The following is an 18,587-nucleotide window of genomic DNA, read 5'->3' as shown; positions in this document are numbered from 1 at the left end:
TTCACAATGCCGTGAATGAAGCAGAATTGAAAGAGAATCCACGTAAAAAACGAAAACAGTATGTATTTTGGGAGAAGTAAACGACGCTTCAGCCCAACTAGCGCTTAAATGTTGTTTATTTCTCCCCAGATATACTGTTTTTGTTTTCTACCAGGATTTTCCTTCAAATTAATATTGTTGCTTTTAAGTTTAGAGTAGCATAACTCCCCAAATGGGTAGACTTTCCCAGAGTCCAGGAACGTAACCCCCAATATTACCATTGTTTATGGGAAAGTTATGTTTAAAAAAAGCGTTTTTAACTAACGTGAACTCTCCAGGAACCTAACCTTCGTGTTGAGAGATTACTGTATATGTATATATATATATATATATATATATATATATATATATATATACTGTAGCACCAGTCGAGCAGGGCAGTACTCCTGAGGTGGATGGAAAGCTGATGACAGGGAGTGCTGGAGCTCCCGTTTCATCAGCCCTCAGGACTAGTTCCTGACCATCTCCCTTTGCTGAACTTTTTCAGTGTCTCAGTTACACAGAGAGTAGGCCAGCATGCTCTCCAGTACAAATTTCTCTAACTATCTACACCAAACTACATGCACAATACACACTACACTTCCTATTCAAAATTTAACTACAATGGCGTCTCTTTACCAAGCCTCGGAGTCCCCAGGGGGGGGACCATAAATGCCCCCACCATCTGCCCCTCTCCCGGTGATGACTCGAGGTGCCTGGAACCACCGTCTGACTCTCTTCTTCTTCATTTCTGCAACATTCGCGGCCTTTCCTCTAACTTTTCGGCTCTGTTTGAAGCACCACCTCTCCTCCTCCCCTAAACCTCACCTTTCTTTTTCTAACCGAGACTCAGCTTGTCTGAGAGCAACCTGACAGCAACAAACCCCTTTTCTGTATCCTCCTACTTTCTCTATATACTCATTTCAAAGCCAAAGGTGGCTGTTGTGTATATATACGCATGGCGACTTATCTTGCTCTAGTGTTCCTGAACTCGATTCTTCTGAATTCTCTAAATTCTGGCTTCGGCATTCCTGTCATTCTCTGACTAAATATATCTGTGCTGTTTACTTATCTCATAATTCTACTGACTATCAAAAATTCTTTCGACTATCACCTTACTTCTACGATGGAACACATTCTATCCATTTCTCCTTTCTCTCTGGGAAATCTCCATTCTAGGAGATTTCTTCAATGTTCACTACACCCACCTTTGGCCTCTCCTCTCCCCTTTCACGGATCCACCTGGTGAACAAAGCCCCTACATCTTTTCTATCCTTAATGACCTAGAGCAGCTTGTACAGCAAATCTGCCTATTCGTATCCCTTGACCGCCTTGGAGAGAGCTCCAACATACTTGACCTCTTCCTCACAACCCCATAATCCTTCTGCTTACTCTGTTAATCTTTTCTCTCTCATTGGGCTCCTCCAATCACAACCTTATTACTTTAACCTGTCCTACCTCACTCTGGGTACGGACCCTGTAGGAACCTCCAGGGAAACGCCGTCTGTGGCAATAGTTTTGGGAGCCGCATGGACTGGGAGGCCCTCAGGCAGTACTTCTTTGATTCTTCCTATGGAATGATTATTGCTTCCATGGCCGTGAGCCATCTGAGTGTGCTTTGCTGTGCATTACCGGAGGTTATTCTCTCGTGCATGGAAGCATACATTCCTTTCTCATATCCTTTGACTAACGCCAAGAAAGCCTTGGTTTAATAGCACGCTTGTTCTAATGCTGTCTGCAACAAGGAGAGGGCCTAGCAAATGGTATCGGAGCCTCAACCCACACCCCTGAATCCACACATCACCTTTACGTGTTCTGCCACGGAGATCGTTGCTAAGTCTGTTCTTCGCTCTACTAAAAATAATTTCATCCATACTAAATGCTCTCAACTCTCCCAACCTCGAAATCTTCCCGCTCCTTCTGGCACCTTGCCAAAAAATCTTTCTAATAACTTTACCTCATCATCCTTCCCTCACTCTTTTCTCTACTCTGATGGTTCTGTAGCTATTTCTTTCTACTGATAAAGCAGATCTCTTCGCACAGACTTTCTCCTCCAATTCCACCTTAGACTTGATCTCCGAAGCTGTTTCTCCATCACTTCCCCCTCTGACTTCCTCATGGCTAACATTAAGAATGCGCTTCTTCAGTTGATGTATTTTCTCCCGCCATCATCTGGCCTCAGTACTGCTAACAAGGCATATGGGCCTGATGGGGTCCCTCCTGTTGTTCCTTTCAAGAACTGTGCTTCTGTGTGCTTACACCCTGCTCTAGGCAAACTCTTTCGCCTTTGTCTGTCAACTTGTACCCTTTCCTTCTTGCTGGAAGTTTTGCTCTCAATCAGCCAGTCCCAAAGAAGGGTGACCACTCCCAACCCTCCAACTATCGTCCAATTGCTTTAACGTCCTGTATTTCAAAAGTTTTCGAGCGTCAATTCTCAATAGAAAAATTTTAAGGCATCTTTCCTATCACAACCTTCTTTCCGATCGTCAGTACGGATTCCGTCAGGAGACCAGCTCCACTGGCCGATCTTCTCACCTACCTTTCAGACTCCTGGTCATCCTCCTTTCAGGACTTTAGCAAAAGCTTTGCCATTGCACTTGACATCTCAAAAAGGCTTTACCGATCGGAGTCTGGCATGGAAATCTTTAATTTCCAAACTGCCCTCCTCACGGTTTCTATCCTTCTTATCTGTGCCTTCATCGCTAGCTTCCTTTCTGGTCGTTCTATAGCCGCTGTTGTAGACGGCCATTCTTTCTTCTTCTCCTAGATCTATCAACAGTGGTGTTCCTCAGGGCTCCTGTCCTATCACCAACTCTCTTCCTTTTTATTCATCAATGATCTTCTAAGCTGTTACATCTAACCCTATCCACTCATACACTGATGACTCCACCCTTCACCTTTCCATTCTGGTTCCCATAACGCCCATCTCAACAGTTATTTCAAACAAACAAGGGAGTGAGGCTATGGCACACCTAATGTCTGACTTGGCTCAAGTATCTCTGACTGGATTAAAAATAATATGGTTGTTTTTAATGCATCTAAGACTCAAGTTCTTACACCTATCAAGCCGACAAAATCTTTCCACAGGTATACCCACTAATGTTTAATAATATTCCAGCTTAATCCTGCATCATCCTTGAACATGCTTGGGGTTTTCATTTACTCAGGACTTATCTTGGAAAGATTGCATATTACATCTCTTGTAAAATCTACTTCCTAAGAGATTGGGTGTGCTAAGCCGACTCCGCTCTTTTCTTTTTACCCTTGCACAATTGTTGACTCCTCTATACAGGGGTTTATCACGCCCCCTGTGTGGAGTACAACTCTCATGTGTGGAGAGGCTCCCCTCACATACAGCTCTTTCTCAATAGGATGGAATCAAGAAGGCTTTTCATCTCATTAACTCTCCTCCTCTTACTGACTCCCTTCAACCTCTGTCTCTTCGCCGCACTGTTGCATTCCTTTTATCTCTTTCTTTCTATCAGCTACTTTAATGGTCACTGTTCCTCTGAAATGTCTGCTTGCATTCCTTCCACCTCTATGACAGGCACGTGTAGCACCCGATCTGGCAGCAAACTCTCATCCCTTTTCTGTCCAACTGCTTTAATGCAAGAGTTAACCGTTACTCCCAGTCTTTCATTTATGCAACAGGTCAGCTCTGGAACTGTCTCCCTCTGTCTGTATTTCCTGCTGCCTATGCTCTCCAGTCTTTCAAACGCAGTGTGTCCAGGCATCTCAAAATGATCGGATCTTGAATTTGGCTCTCTATTGTATTTTGTTTTTCTCTTGGAGGGAACTGTTAGTGCGGGCTCATGGCCTTTGGTTCCTTCTTCCTCGCATAAAAATATATATATATATATATATATATATATATACACAGTATATTTATACATACAGTCGGCACAATGGAAGTCTGGACCCTCTATTTCACACCATATATTTGGTAGGGTCCAGGAAATATTGTAGGAAAATTCCTGTAGTCGGTGGATTTTTTTTTTCTGGTGGCTTCTAGCAACTTTACAGGCTTAACACCACATGCTGTGAGTTTATGAGCTCAGTGCCTGCCTGACTTTGGATGGAAAAGCATGTCAAATTTTCTTGTCCTACCTGGCCCTTGTTAATTTCAAAGCTCTCATTTTCACACCCTCCTCTGCCTTAGTGAATCATTGGAAATGGGTCCCAAGCCACTAACTGATGTAGAAAAAGCCGGAATTTTAACTATGAGAGAGGAAAATGTAAAAATTAAGGAGAGGCTTCAGTGCACAGTACGGCTGGGGATCTTGAAGTCTTTCTGAAGATGATGTTGTATGGTTCTTTCAAACACATCTTTCAGCAATTCTGGGTACATATCTTTCAGTTGTCTAGCAGTCAAACGTGGGTCTTTTATCACAGCTTGCTTCAGTAACCTGTCTGTAGTTGGTGATATCTTCCTTTTAGGTCCTAGCCTGTCTTTATGTTGGGGAATTGTGTTTTTTGGCAGATGGCGGGCAGCAAAGCCGAGGAGTGCCATAACGGTAGATGATTTCCTAAACGCCCAGTTCGAAGTACAAATAACCTTAATTTTTACATTTTCCTCTCTCATAGTTATTACTCGGTCTTTTTCTACATCAGTTAGTGGCTTGGGACCAATCTCCAATGATTCACTAAGGCAGAGGAGGGTGTGAAAATGAGAGCTTTGAAATTAACAAGGGCCAGGTAGGACAAGATAATATGATGTCTTTCCACCATTCAAAAGTCAGGCAGGCACTGAGTGAGGCTTCATAAACTCACAAAGGCATGTGGTGTTAAGGTTCTGTAAAGTTGCTAGAAAGCCACTCAGAAAAAATCACGCCGACTACAGGAATTTTCCTACAATATTTCTTGGACTCCTACCAAATATATGGTGCAAATTATAGGGTCCAGACTTCCATTGCGCCGACTGTGTATATATATATATATATATATATATATATATATATATATATATATACACTATATATATATATATATATATATATATATATATATACACATATATATATATATATATATATATATATATATATATATACTATGTATACATATATGTATACATATATATATATATATATATATATATATATGTATATATATATACATATATATATATATATATATATATATATACATATATATATATATATATACAATATATATATATATATATATATATATATATATATATTGTATTCCTTCCACTATCTGACTTAATAGAGCCAAAGGCATGTCCGGAAAGTGGTCCTGTCCGGATAGTGGGCACCAGCCTCCTGGACTTGTACTTATGGACCCTAACTCAGAAAAACACCTATACAACTCCCTCTGCACATGCATATCACCTATTTAAGACCCAAATCACACCAATAAGGGACATAAAAGACTGAAATAAATGCAAAAGAACCATAAAATGAGGTTTTTGAGGTAGATTTATACAATATTAAACATTCTGGGTACTTACAAGTCCCTGGCTCCTGGACTGGTAGCTATGGACCCTAACCTATCCAAACTGAGAAAAACACCTCCCTACTGCACATGCATAGCATCTAAGACATTACATATTCACACCAATAAGGACATAAAATAGTGAAATGAGGTGTTTGAGGTAAGTACAGTATGGAAAATACAGTACAGTACAGTATGAAACATTCTGCGTACTTACAGCATGTCCACGGCCATCTCGATGAATAACCGCCTCCTCTCAGACTCTGACAGTAAGAAGGATTTCCTGAAGCACTTGCAGTACACTGTCCACGGCCATCTCGATGAATAACCACCTCCTCTCAGACTCTGACAGTAAGAAGGATTTCCTGAAGCACTTGCAGTACACTGTTCATGAAGTCTTGCACTTAACTTAGTCATTCGCCTTCAGAAGTCCATTCTCTTCACAGTGCGCACTCTTGTCTTACTTATGCTCCATTGTAACTTAATAAGTGTTGCACTCTGCACTTTAAGTCTTTCCACTCATAAAACCAATCACAAAACAAAACACACAAGTTAATTTACGTTAAATTTAGTCCAAAAATTGTTTGTCTTTACACTCTAATTTCTAATTTCTTAACAATACTGTATGCACTGTTTTTCTTTCACTGCACAACACTAAATTCCCGTGTGGTCTAGTGAAGTTCTTGCCGTTTAATCACTGTCAGAGTCTGAGAGTATCACTGGAAGGTGACCTAGGGGTGAGTCGCTGGGTCGTGGTGATGGCGTACCCACTGCAGACGACTCGGAAGATAGACACAAACTCACGTCGAGCAGTGACTCCACTGTGGCTGATGTGCTGGGCTGTGGCTCGGAGCATGAGGGCCTGTCTTGGAGAGGCAACGGAGTGAAGCCAGGGCTGGGCACAGCGGGGTCACAGTCCTGAAAAAGCTGTCAATCATTGATTGACACAAGGAACGACAATTCTGACAATTTATGATGCGCTGCCTGAAAGCACGCTCTTCCTCCACAAGTCCCAAGGGCCCCATCTCCCTGTCGCAGTCCGGGTGTTCCAGGTAGTCCAGAACGAACTCTAGGTGTTCCAGGAGTGCGCTCAGCTTGGGGATGGCTGGAGTTGTGTCATGCTGAGAGGAGTCTGAATCATCGTCGCCGTCCTCGTCGGAATCTTCAAGCTGGGTACTGACACCTGCAACTGAAGATGTGATCTCAATATCAGACAGGGTCTGATACCCAGGATCACCCTCGTCATCATCCTACCACTCACGCACTTTGTCCACATCAACATCGTCCTCATGCGGACGTAGACGTGCATGGAAGTCATCCACGTCGAAACCTAGGAAATCGTGCTCCACATCTATTTCGAGAAACAGATGAGACCAACCATTTCCTAAAGTCCTGACAGGGATTTCCTTCCATGCACTGGCCCAGTTGTAAATGGCAGACTTGATGTTGTAGCGGCGAAGGTTTTCCAAAGTCCGCTGGCCTCGCGTGTCCCGTCCCTCCCTGCGCTCCCCCTCGAGAACAACCATCACCTCGTCCAGTACTTCCGTCGGTATAGCCGCTTCGTTGCCACGATCACTCCCTGGTCCATTGATTGGATGACAGCAGTAGTATTAGGTGGCAGATACATACACCTAAAGCGGCCATTCTCTGCCACCAAGTCCTTGTCGCACGGGTGGGCAGGTGCATTGTCGAGGAGAAGGAGGGCCTTTACCTGGTCGCGTGGGATTCCCAGTTTCTCCGTCTGGTAATGTATGACCTCCTTGACGAAATGGCGGTGGAATCAGTCTTTGAAGATCTGGGCTGTGAACCATGCCTTCAAGGAATGGTACCAGATGACAGGAAGGACATCCATCACCCCACGAAGACACCAAGGCTGCTTTGCACGGCCAACAATAAAAGGCTTAAGCCGGTGCATGCCGTTAGCATTGGCACAACACAAGGCAGACAGCCATTGCTTGGAGAGCTTGCGGCCAGGTACACGCTTCTCCGTCTCCTCGGCTAGAGTGTTCGTAGGCAAAGAGCGATAGAATAAACCAGTTTCGTCAGCGTTGTAGACTTGACCTAGAGTGAGGCCCTCCCTGTCGATCAAGCCCTTCCCCTTGTGCCGAAACTCCTCTACTCCATCCTCGTTAGCGTCCAAAGCTTTGCTATGACACTTACGGTTGGTAAGGCCATGCCGTAACTTAAACGCGAAGAGCCAACCCTCGGATGCCTTGAAGTCTAGGGCGTTGTGAAGCCTTGCGAACTTCTCAGCAGCAGCCTTCAGCTCCATACCACGTACCATCACACCAGCAGCACGTTGCTGTCGATACCAAATCAACGTGGAGCAGTCAACTTCAGCAAACTTGGGAGTAAACATCATCTTCCTCTCCACGTTGCATTTGCTTTTCGACGAGAAGTCAGCCGTGTACTGCGTGAGTTTGTCTTGGGAGCTCCTAATATCAAACAAAGTAGATCGGGCCAGGTTGAACTCACGGAGAATGCGTGACGAAGACCATCCCGCATCTACTTTCTCCAATATCTCCTTCTTCTTCTCCAGAGTCAAAACCACTCTCTTCCTCTTCTCAGGCAGCGGGGCCATCATCACACACACGAAGGAGCGGCACGAGAGCAGCAGGAGTGTCTGCAGCGGGTAAGGCACCACTACAAAAACGAGCACGTGGGCAGCCATGACGACGAGCATTCACTCATGACGAGATGGGTGGAAAGTGGGGAGGATGCAGGGGCGCTCTAGCGGACGTCGGAGGAATGACGCACCACAACAAAGCTGTCCCGCGCCACACGTGCCAAGTTCAAATTATGGGCGGGAAAAAGCCGGATTTTTTTTAATTTTTGCGGTTTTCGGACAATTTTGGGACTATTGGATCCCAGGACGATTATGACCAGTAAGTGGGGATGTCCGGCCATACCAAGTTGAGTACACCGCTTCCCGTCCGATCAGCGAGGTTAAGCAACGTTGGGGCTGGTTAGTACTTAGGTGGGTGACCGCCTGGGAACACCAGATGCTGTTGGCATAACGTTCTCCCTACGTGTCAAGTGGGGTTGGTGGAGGATTATTGCCCCTCCCTGTAAAACAATAAACTATAAGCCCTTGGCCACCCCGCTTGGGATACATGGCGTCTGGCAATGAATGAATGAATTATATATATATATATATATATTTACATATACATATATACAGTTAAGCCCTTAATTCATGCGAGGGTTAGGTTCCCAGACCCTTCGCTTATGTGGTAAATTCACATATATGTTCTGCCCTTGTGTGCACATAATTATGCATGTCTATTAAGTATATTACCTCTGAATAATACTGTTTATGCACTACATACACCTTATAAACTAGCATAAAGTATGAAAAACAACAAAAATGTAAGAAATTTAACACTGAAACCTGACAAGCACAGGCATAAGTGAAGACACTTCAGCAGCCTGGTGCACAAGCCCTCACTGCCTCCCATATGCTACATTCTGCCTTCTTTATTGTATGAACAGTTGACTCATTCACCCCAAACATGCGGTTCCAAGACAATTCACAGGTTCCAAGACAATTCACAGGCGTAGGTGGAGGAACTCTAGCAGTCTGGAGGACTAGCCCTCACTGTCTCCCGTATGCTACGTTCTCCTTCTTTATTGTATGAACAGTTGACTCACCCCAAACATACGGTTCTGAGACAATTCACCATCAAATCAATTCACCGTCAAAACATGGACAATTTCCCATCATTCTATTAATATAATTATTATTGATTAATTAATACTTTAATAACTAATTTTCAGGGGGATTTTATAACTCATTTAAGTAAAAAACTAATGTACTGTACTTGCTAAATAAACTGGTATGTAAATAAATGACGGGGAATCGTCCTGACGGAGAACTGTCGTCAACATTCCTCCCTGAAGTTTATCCAATACTTTAACTTTCTCTGTCAGTAACATCACTTTACTAGTCCGTTTTGGTGTGTTACCACATGCATCACTAGCACTATGCTTTGGCCCCATGTTGGTAGACAAGGCATGCAATCACTGGAAGGCAGAAAAATAAGCCACAAATAACGATTGGCCAGTCATGCATGGTTCGACCGTCGGATTCAAACTGACTGTGGTGCGTGGTAGACCGACCTCCCACACACACATACACACACACACACACACACACACACATGTATGCACACGGGTAGCAGGTAGGCATTTTTATATTTTATTTATTTCTCTTGTATATTAAAATGATTTATTTCAATACTATAATTTTATGTTTTAATTATTGTACGAAAAATTCGTGGATAACCGAAATTGCGTGAAAAAAGTTCGCGTGAATTAAGGGCTTCCCTGTATATATATATATATATATATATATATATAGATACATATATAAATATAGATACATATATATATATAGATACATATATATATATATATATATATATATATATATATATATATATATATATATATATACAGTAGAACCTATCTCATTCGGACTATATGGGGGGAAGGGTTGTCCGAATTAGCAGATTATCCGGACCATCAGGGTAATCTCCAGTTTATACCAAAAACTATCTACATATGGTATGTTTGTTAATTATTAACATATGTGGCATATGTCAACCCTATGTAACTGCAAAAGATGAAAGGATACTAAAATAACCAAACTAATCATGTATGATAGTTTTGTATTGCATAATTTACAGGTAAGGCCATCACAAGAAACTAGCCTCCATTTTAAATTGTAGTAAGTGACCAAGGCCCGTGTAGGCAAAAAAAATAAATTAATTAATTAACTGTAATATTTGGAATAAAAATAAAACTTATGTAGGCAAAAAATACATTGTCACCTTTGGCATATTGATAACGCCCATATGGGCAAGAAGCTAATGTTTGATGTACAAGTAAAGCACATTTAAGTACAAAAAATAACCTACAGGAATCATTAAACACTGCAGAATATTCTGACCCATTTTTGTGTAAGCAAACTCCTCCTTTTAACACCTTTATTCATTGCAGAAGCTACACTTGTATTAAGGGGCACGGTAAGGAGGATTAACTTTTGAAATACAGCGTAAAAATATAAATGGTTGGTGAACTACTTGACGGAACGAATGCTAGCCTGTGTTTAAACAGGCGCCCATGTTGCGACCTAGCGTGATCAGAGACTAAACGAATGACGATCGCTTTCTGCGCCGATACTGAAAATGACTTTAGAATTACTTTCAAAATATTTTTGGAGCTTATTATTTTTAAATTTTGTCCGAATTAACAGAAGTCCGGATCAAAGGGGTCCGGACCAAAGAGGTTCTACTGTATATATATATATATACATATATATATACATATATATATATATATATATATATATATATATATATATATGGAGCCTCTGTGGTACAGTGGTAGACTGTGCGTTTCACACGATAGTGAGCGCGGGATCGCCTCCCGCCAAAGTTGTAAAATCTTTAGGAAGCGTTCACCAAGCCACTTGCTATTTTGGCAGATACATGGGGTGCTGTGTTTGAACCAGTGTTACATACTAGTATGCTTGAACCCAATCGGCTTAAGGCGGGCCAATTACACTTGGTTCACAGACAAAACACACATCCAAAGCCACTACAACACTACAATCACACTCACACTCACAAGCACTTCTCACCCTACATACAATCTCTACCAGACAGCCTAAGCCACTGGGTAGAGATACATTGGCTGTATCGTCCCTGCTTCGCTAGGGATAGGCCAGTCCTGCAGTGGACCTCAACAGCTGATGATGATAGATATATATATATATATATATATATATATATATATATATACTGTATATATATATATATATCTATCTATCTATCTATTGCCAGACGCCTCAATCCCGTTTGGGGTGGCCACAAACAAATTACCTCCAAGTCGCCCTGTCCCCCGCCATTTCACTGCCCTGCTCCCAACTCACACCCCCCTCTCTCATATACCTCTCCACCCCATCCCTCCATCTCATCCTCGGCCTCCCCCTCCCTCTTCCCCTCTCCACCTCACTCACATACACTCTCTTCGTCAGTCTTTCACCCTCCATCCTCTCCACATGGCCAAACCACCTCAGTATGTTCCCCATATCGCTTCCTATCACATCCACATCCAAACCACAATGTTCCTTTATATCCTCATTTGTCAGCCTGTCTCTCCATGTGACTCCACAGGCTCCTCTTAAATAACTCATTTCCACTGCTCTCACTCTTGACTTGTGTCCTTCCAACAATGTCCAAGCTTCACTTCCGTACGTTAGAGTTGGTATCACAATACTGTCATGTAGTAACTTTTTCACTTCCATGCTCACTTCCCTGTTTCTTATCACTGCTTTCAAGGAACCAGCAACCTTTCTTCCCTGCTGTACCCTTTCAAGCACTTCACCCTCCAAACCTCCATCCTTACTCATCACACTACCCAAATCCTTAAATGTACTCACATTTTCCAATTCCTCACCATCCAACCTTGCTGTACATTCACTAACTTCACCTCTCTCAAAGACCATCACTTTACTCTTCCCTACATTCACCCGTAGGTTCCGTTTCTTACACACTCTCTCAAACTCATCCACCAAGCCTTGCAGCTCCCCTTCGTCTTCACTCAACAACACAGTATCTTCTGCAAACAACAGTACAGGGAGTTTCCAAACACTATCCTCTCTCACCAGGGCCACTCCAACATCCACTACCCTACCTTGTACCTCTTTTATTACCCCATCCATGTACAGATTGAACAACCATGGAGACGTGACACATCCCTGTTTCAAACCAACCTTCAAAGAGAAAAATTCACTTAGTTAACCATCCACACGCACTGCAGCCTTCGCACCATCGTACATACTCTTCACAGCATTCAATAACTTCCCATCTACTCCATATATTCTAACCACTTTCCACAATCCTTGTCTATCCACCCTGTCATATGCTTTCTCCAAATCCATGAAAGCCGCATACAACTTCTTTCCCTTCTCTAGAAACTTTTCCACTAAAGATCTAAGAATGAATACCTGATCTACACAACCTCTTCCCTTCCTAAAGCCTCCCTGTTCTTCTCCAACTAATTTCTCTGTTCTTTCTCTAACTCTGTCTATAAGTATCCTACCATACACTTTTTCTATTATACTAAGAAGACAAATGCCCCTATGATTACCACACATTTCTTTTTCCCCTTTTCCTTTGTACAAGGGAATAATTATACCTGACTTCCAATCCTCCGGGACTCTACCTTCCTCCCAGGCCAAGCTGCACATCTTCCACATCCATTCTACTACTATCTCTCCCCCATGCTTCAGCATTTCACCACACACTCCATCAAAATATATATATATGGTATATATATAATGTATTTAAATACAGAATATCTATCTATCTATCTATCTATCTATCTATTTATAGCCCGACGCCCTAATCCCGCAAAGGGTGGCCGCAGACAAAACGCCTCCAAGTCATTCTGTCACCCACCAATTGACTACCCTCCCCCCAACTCACCCCCCCCTCCCTCATATACCTCTCAACTCCATCCCTCCACCTCATCCTCGGTCTACCCCTCCCTCTCCCTCCCTCCACCTCACCTACATACACCCTCTTAGTCAGTCTTTCATTCTCCATTCTCTCCACATGTCCAAACCACCTCAGTGTATTTCTCCTAATCTTTTCAACCACATCCACATCTACCCCACAACGTTCCTTCACTTCTTCATTCGTCAACCTGTCCCTCCACGTCACTCCACATGCTCCTCTCAAGTAACTCATTTCCACTGCTCTCACTCTTGACTTGTTCCCCTCTTGCAAGGTCCACGCCTCGCTTCCATACGTCAGGGTACGGATCACAATACCATCATGCAGTGACTTCTTAACTTCCATACTCACCTCCCTATTTCTCATCACGGCTTTCAGTGTACCAACAACCTTTCTTCCCTGCTGTACCCTTTCACGTACTTCATCCCCCAAAGTTCCATCCTTACTCATCACACTACCCAAGTACTTGAATGCACTCACATTCTCCATATCCTCACCATCCAACCTCACTGCACACTCCGTGACTTCATTCCTCTCAAACACCATAACTTTACTTTTGTTTACATTAACTTTCAGCTTCCTCCTCCTACACACTGTCCCAAATTCATTCACCAAACCTTGCAACTCCCATTCATCTTCACTCAACAATACTGTATCATCAGCAAACAGCAACACCGGAAGCTTCCAAATCTCACCCTCATTAATTAGGGCCACCCCCACATCCACTGCCCTACCTTGCATCTCCTTTACAACCCCATCCATATATATATTAAACAGCCATGGAGAAATCATACACCCCTGTTTCAGTCCCACATTGAGATAAAAGAACTCACTCAGCTCACCATCCACTCACACCGTAGCAATAGCTCCCTCTTACATACTCTTCACAGCACTCAACAATTTCCCCTCCACTCCATATATTCTTAATACCTTCCACATACCTTGCCTATCTATTCTGTCATAAGCTTTCTCCAAGTCCATGAAGGCAGCATACACTTTCCTTCCCTTCTCTAGATACTTCTCCACTAAACATCTTAGAACAAATATCTGATCTACACACCCTTTTCCCTTCCTAAATCCCCCTTGTTCTTCTCCAACTAGCTCCTCTGTCATATGCCTAACCCTATCAATGAGTATTCTACCATATATTTTACCAGTCACACTAAGAAGGCAAATACCCCTATGGTTACCACATACTTCTCTCTCCCCTTTTCCTTTGTACAGAGGAACAATTATACCTGATTTCCAGTCCTCTGGAACCCTTCCCTCTTCCCAAGCCAATCTACACAACTTCCATATCCACTCCACAACAATCTCACCCCCATACCTAAGCATTTCACCACACACTCCATCAATTCCTGGGGCCTTTCCCAGCTTAATCTTCTTCAATGCTTCCTCTACTTCCGCCCTACTGATCTCTTCCTCCCTCCTCTCATCTCTTCTTCTCCCAGCCATTCCCCAACCACTTATACTCACACTGCTCTCACTCTCTACATTCAACAAATCCTCAAAGTGCTCCTTCCATCTCCTCAATTTCTCTCTCTTCTCCACCAACAATCTATTATTCCTATCTTTCACTCCCCTCCTATTTCCCCTTTCACACTGCCTTACTTTCTTTACCTCCTTCCAAAACAATTTCTTACTCTCCCTCCATTTCACACTCAGATTCCTCCCAAACTCTTCATCCACTTTCTTCTTACTCTCCTTCACCAGTCTCTTAACCTCCCTTCTCCTGCTCACATATACCTCTCTCTTCTCTCTCTCATCTTCTTCCCTACCACTATTCGCCAACCATTCACCATATGCCTTCTTCTTTTGTTCTACAGCTCGTTTCACCTCATCATTCCACCATGCTGTCCCTTGCACACCCTTGCATCTCCTCCTCACTCCACAAACCGCCTCACACGCTGCGCCTATCTCTTCCGTGAATATCTTACATACGTCTTCCACCTCTTCCATCTGCTCTAGCTCATACCTTCCCAATCTTTCTTCCACTATGCTCTTATACTCTGTCATTTTCTCACTATCTTGCAGTTTCTCCACTCTTCTCACAGAAGCTGCTTCCTCCTGTCTTCCCCTTCGTCTCTTCAACCACTTTCTTTGCAGCTCCACCTTGGCCATCACTAAGTGATGGTCCGAGACTCCATTCCCCCACCCTCTCCACACTCTTGCATCCAACACTTGTCTTCTCATTCGCTCATCCACACACACGTAGTCTATCATTGCCTTTCGTTCAACAAGTTCACCATCCATCCTCCTCATTACTCTCCATGTATACCGGTGGATCATCTTATGACGAAAGTAGGTGTTGGCTACTGCTAACCCCTTACCAGCACAGATGTCCACCAAAGCACTACCATTCCCATCTACTTCAGCTGGCACACCCCACTGACCAACCACTCCGTCCACTCGTACATTCCCAACTTTGCCATTCATGTCTCCAATCAACAGCACTCTCTCGCTCCTCTCAAACTTGTCCATACATGCTTCTACTCTTGCCCAAAACTCATCTTTCACTCTTGCCACTCGATCCTCTGTTGGAGCATACACACATACAATCGCCCATGCTTGTATACCTACTTTCATCCTCACCCATACAATCCTTGCACCCACTGTTCCATACTCTCTTATATTCTCCTTCCACTTCTTGCTTATCATCAGACATACTCCCTCTTTTGCCCTGTCATTCTCACTGACTCCCGCACATATACCTACACCATATTCCCATTCTCTCATCCTTTCACCTTTTCATTTAGTTTCAGTCAATCCACATATATCCACTTTTGCATCCTCAAGCACCTGAACAATCTCTCTCTCTTTCACTCCATCATTCACTCCTCTCACATTCCATGTTCCCACCCTCAGATATATATATATATATATATATATATACAGTAGAACTTCTTTGGTCCGGACCCCTTTAATCCGGACTTCTGTTAATCTGGACAAAATTTAAAAATAATAAGCTCCAAAAATATGTTGAAAGCAATTCTAAAGTCATTTTCAGTATCGGCGCGGAAAGCGATCGTCATTCGTTTAGTCTCGGATCACGCTAGGTCGCTACATGGGCACCTGTTTAAACACATTCTAGCATTCGTTCCATCAACTAGTTCACCAACCATTTATATTTTTTAGCTGTATTTCAAAAGTTAATCCTCCTTACCATGCCCTTTAATGCAAGTGTAGCTTCTGTAATGAATAAAGGTGTTAAAAGGAGGAGTTTGCTTACACAAAAATGGGTCAGAATATTCTGCAGTGTTTAGTGATTACTGTAGGTTATTTTTTGTACTTAAATGTGCTTTACTTGTACATCAAACATTAGCTTCTTGCCCATATGGGTGTTATCAATATGCCAAAGATGACAATGTATTTTTTGCCTACATAAGTTCTATTTTTATTCCAAATATTACAGTTAATTAATTAATTTATTTTTTTGCCTACACGGGCCTTAGTCACTTACTACAATTTAAAATGGAGGCTAGTTTCTTGTCATGGCCTTACCTGTAAATTATGCAATACAAAACTATCTTACATGATTAGTTTTGTTATTTTAGTACCGGTATCCTTTCATCTTTTGCAGTTACGTAGGGTTGACATATGCCACATATGTTAATAATTAACAAACATACCATATGTAGAGAGAGTTTGGTATGAACTGGAGATTACCCTGATGGTCCGGACAATCTGCTAATTCGGACAACCCTTCCCCCCATATAGTCCGAACGAGATAGGTTCTACTGTGTATATATATATATACATGTATATATATATATATATATATATATACGTAATGTATGTAAATACAGTATATGCTGTATATATATATATATATATATATATATATATATATATATATATATATATATATATATATATATATTTTTCATTCATTCATTGCCAGACGCCATGTATCCCAAACGGGGTGGCCAAGGCTTAGAGTTAATTGTTTTACAGGGAGGGGCACTAATCCTCCACCAACCTCATTTGACACGTAGGAAGAACGTTATGCCAACAGCATCTGGTGTTCCTAGGCGGTCATCCATCCAAGTACTAACCATATATATATATATATATATATATATATACATGTGTTCAAATGCAAGCTGGGACAAGGAACAGTTTAAGGATTTGAATTTCATTAAATCAGGCTTTACTGATCTACCAGAAGACCCGCCGACATGCCGTAAAAATACCCCCGCTAATACCAATACACCAGTCCTGTATGAGACAGCCCTAGCATGTATTCAATATGGACGGTGGGTGTTAGCGCCGAAGTGGTGACATGTAGAGGTGTATGGTATGTAGGAGGACTGCTGGGCCTTGAGAGCAGGTTGTGAAGCATATGCCCAGAGTCGGGTACATAAAAAAAAAAAAAAAAAAAAATATATATATATATAAGGAGAGTGATTACATGTATTTGCACTTGTATATATAATTAGTGAAGAATAAATGCTAGCTTTACGAATTTGGTAATGAAAAGTTAAATTTGGTAATGAAAGTTGAGGAGATTGGTAATGTGGCTGTTGCGATCTGGCAACTCAGTTACCCTGCCATCATCAACAGTCACAGCCTAACTCTGATCGAGAGCAGATGCTCATAGCAGTGCAAGCCACAGGTGCTTGTGTTTTGTGAATAAACAGTGAATAAACTGCAATACCTCACCACTAGAACACACAAGAATTTACAGTGTTGTGCAGTGTTACAAAATTAGAATTCAGAGTGCAGAGGATTAACTGTGGACTGCAAACTGGCGGTTCAAACCAGTCCAGTAGCCAGGGACTTGTAAGTACCCAGAATGTTTAATATTGTATAAACTCACCTCTAAGACCTCATTTTATGGTTCTTTTGCATTTATTTCAGTCTTTTATGTCCCTTATTGGTGTGATTTGGGTCTTAAATAGGTGCAATGCATGTCCAGAGGGAGTTGTATAGGTGTGTTTCTCTGAGTTAGGGTCCATAAGTACGAGTCCATAAGCTGGGGCCCAATATGCGGACAGGACCACTATCCAGACCTGCCTATGGCTCTATTACGTCGGATATTGGAGGGATTACTGTATGTACGTATATATATATATATATATATATATATATATATATATATATATATACAGTGCGATCGTCAGAAGTATGGAGCGCCCTGCATCCCTCCTGAGAAACAAACCTTTCAACATTGAAAAAACATATAAATAATGCATTTTATTTACCTTTAGTGTTTCGTAGGGTAGCCTTTACGTTTCTTCACAGACCTGAGATGTCTTGGAAGTGAAAGGGCGAGGCTCCTGAGGTGCTGGAGGGGTATTTTGTCCCGGGAGTCACGAATGGCGGCTTCCAGCTTAGGCAGAGACCTCACGTCCTTCCATTGGAGAATCTTCTTTACAAGGTACCAGAGGTTTTCAATCGGGTTGAGGTTTGGGCTATTTCCTGGCCAGTCTGTCATGAATGATACCTCGCAGTCACGAAGCCAATTGGTGACCGATTTGGCCTTGTGAGCAGGTGCACCGTCCTGCTGAAACACTCGTGCACCTGTTAGCTCGAAGGAGTCTGGTAAATGATCACACAGAAGCTCCAGGTAAACATCCTGATTCACTC

General features: G+C 42.4%; 1 protein-coding gene and 1 pseudogene across 3 annotated transcripts in view; one reads left to right on the top strand and one right to left on the bottom strand.

Moving 5' to 3' along the window:
* The window catches only part of LpR1 (Lipophorin receptor 1), an 838,382-nt gene that overhangs the window by 40,230 nt on the left and 779,565 nt on the right, over positions 1-18,587 (bottom strand). The window lies entirely within an intron of this gene.
* Positions 8,373-8,489, top strand: LOC145393901 (5S ribosomal RNA; annotated as a pseudogene).

Source organism: Coenobita brevimanus, chromosome 25 (genome assembly GCF_032717465.1).
Source record: "Coenobita brevimanus isolate Jiangsu-jjx chromosome 25, ASM3271746v2, whole genome shotgun sequence".
Lineage (NCBI taxonomy): Eukaryota > Metazoa > Arthropoda > Malacostraca > Decapoda > Coenobitidae > Coenobita > Coenobita brevimanus.
Note: the sequence above shows the minus strand (reverse complement) of the source record. Positions and strands in the feature narration are given on the sequence as shown.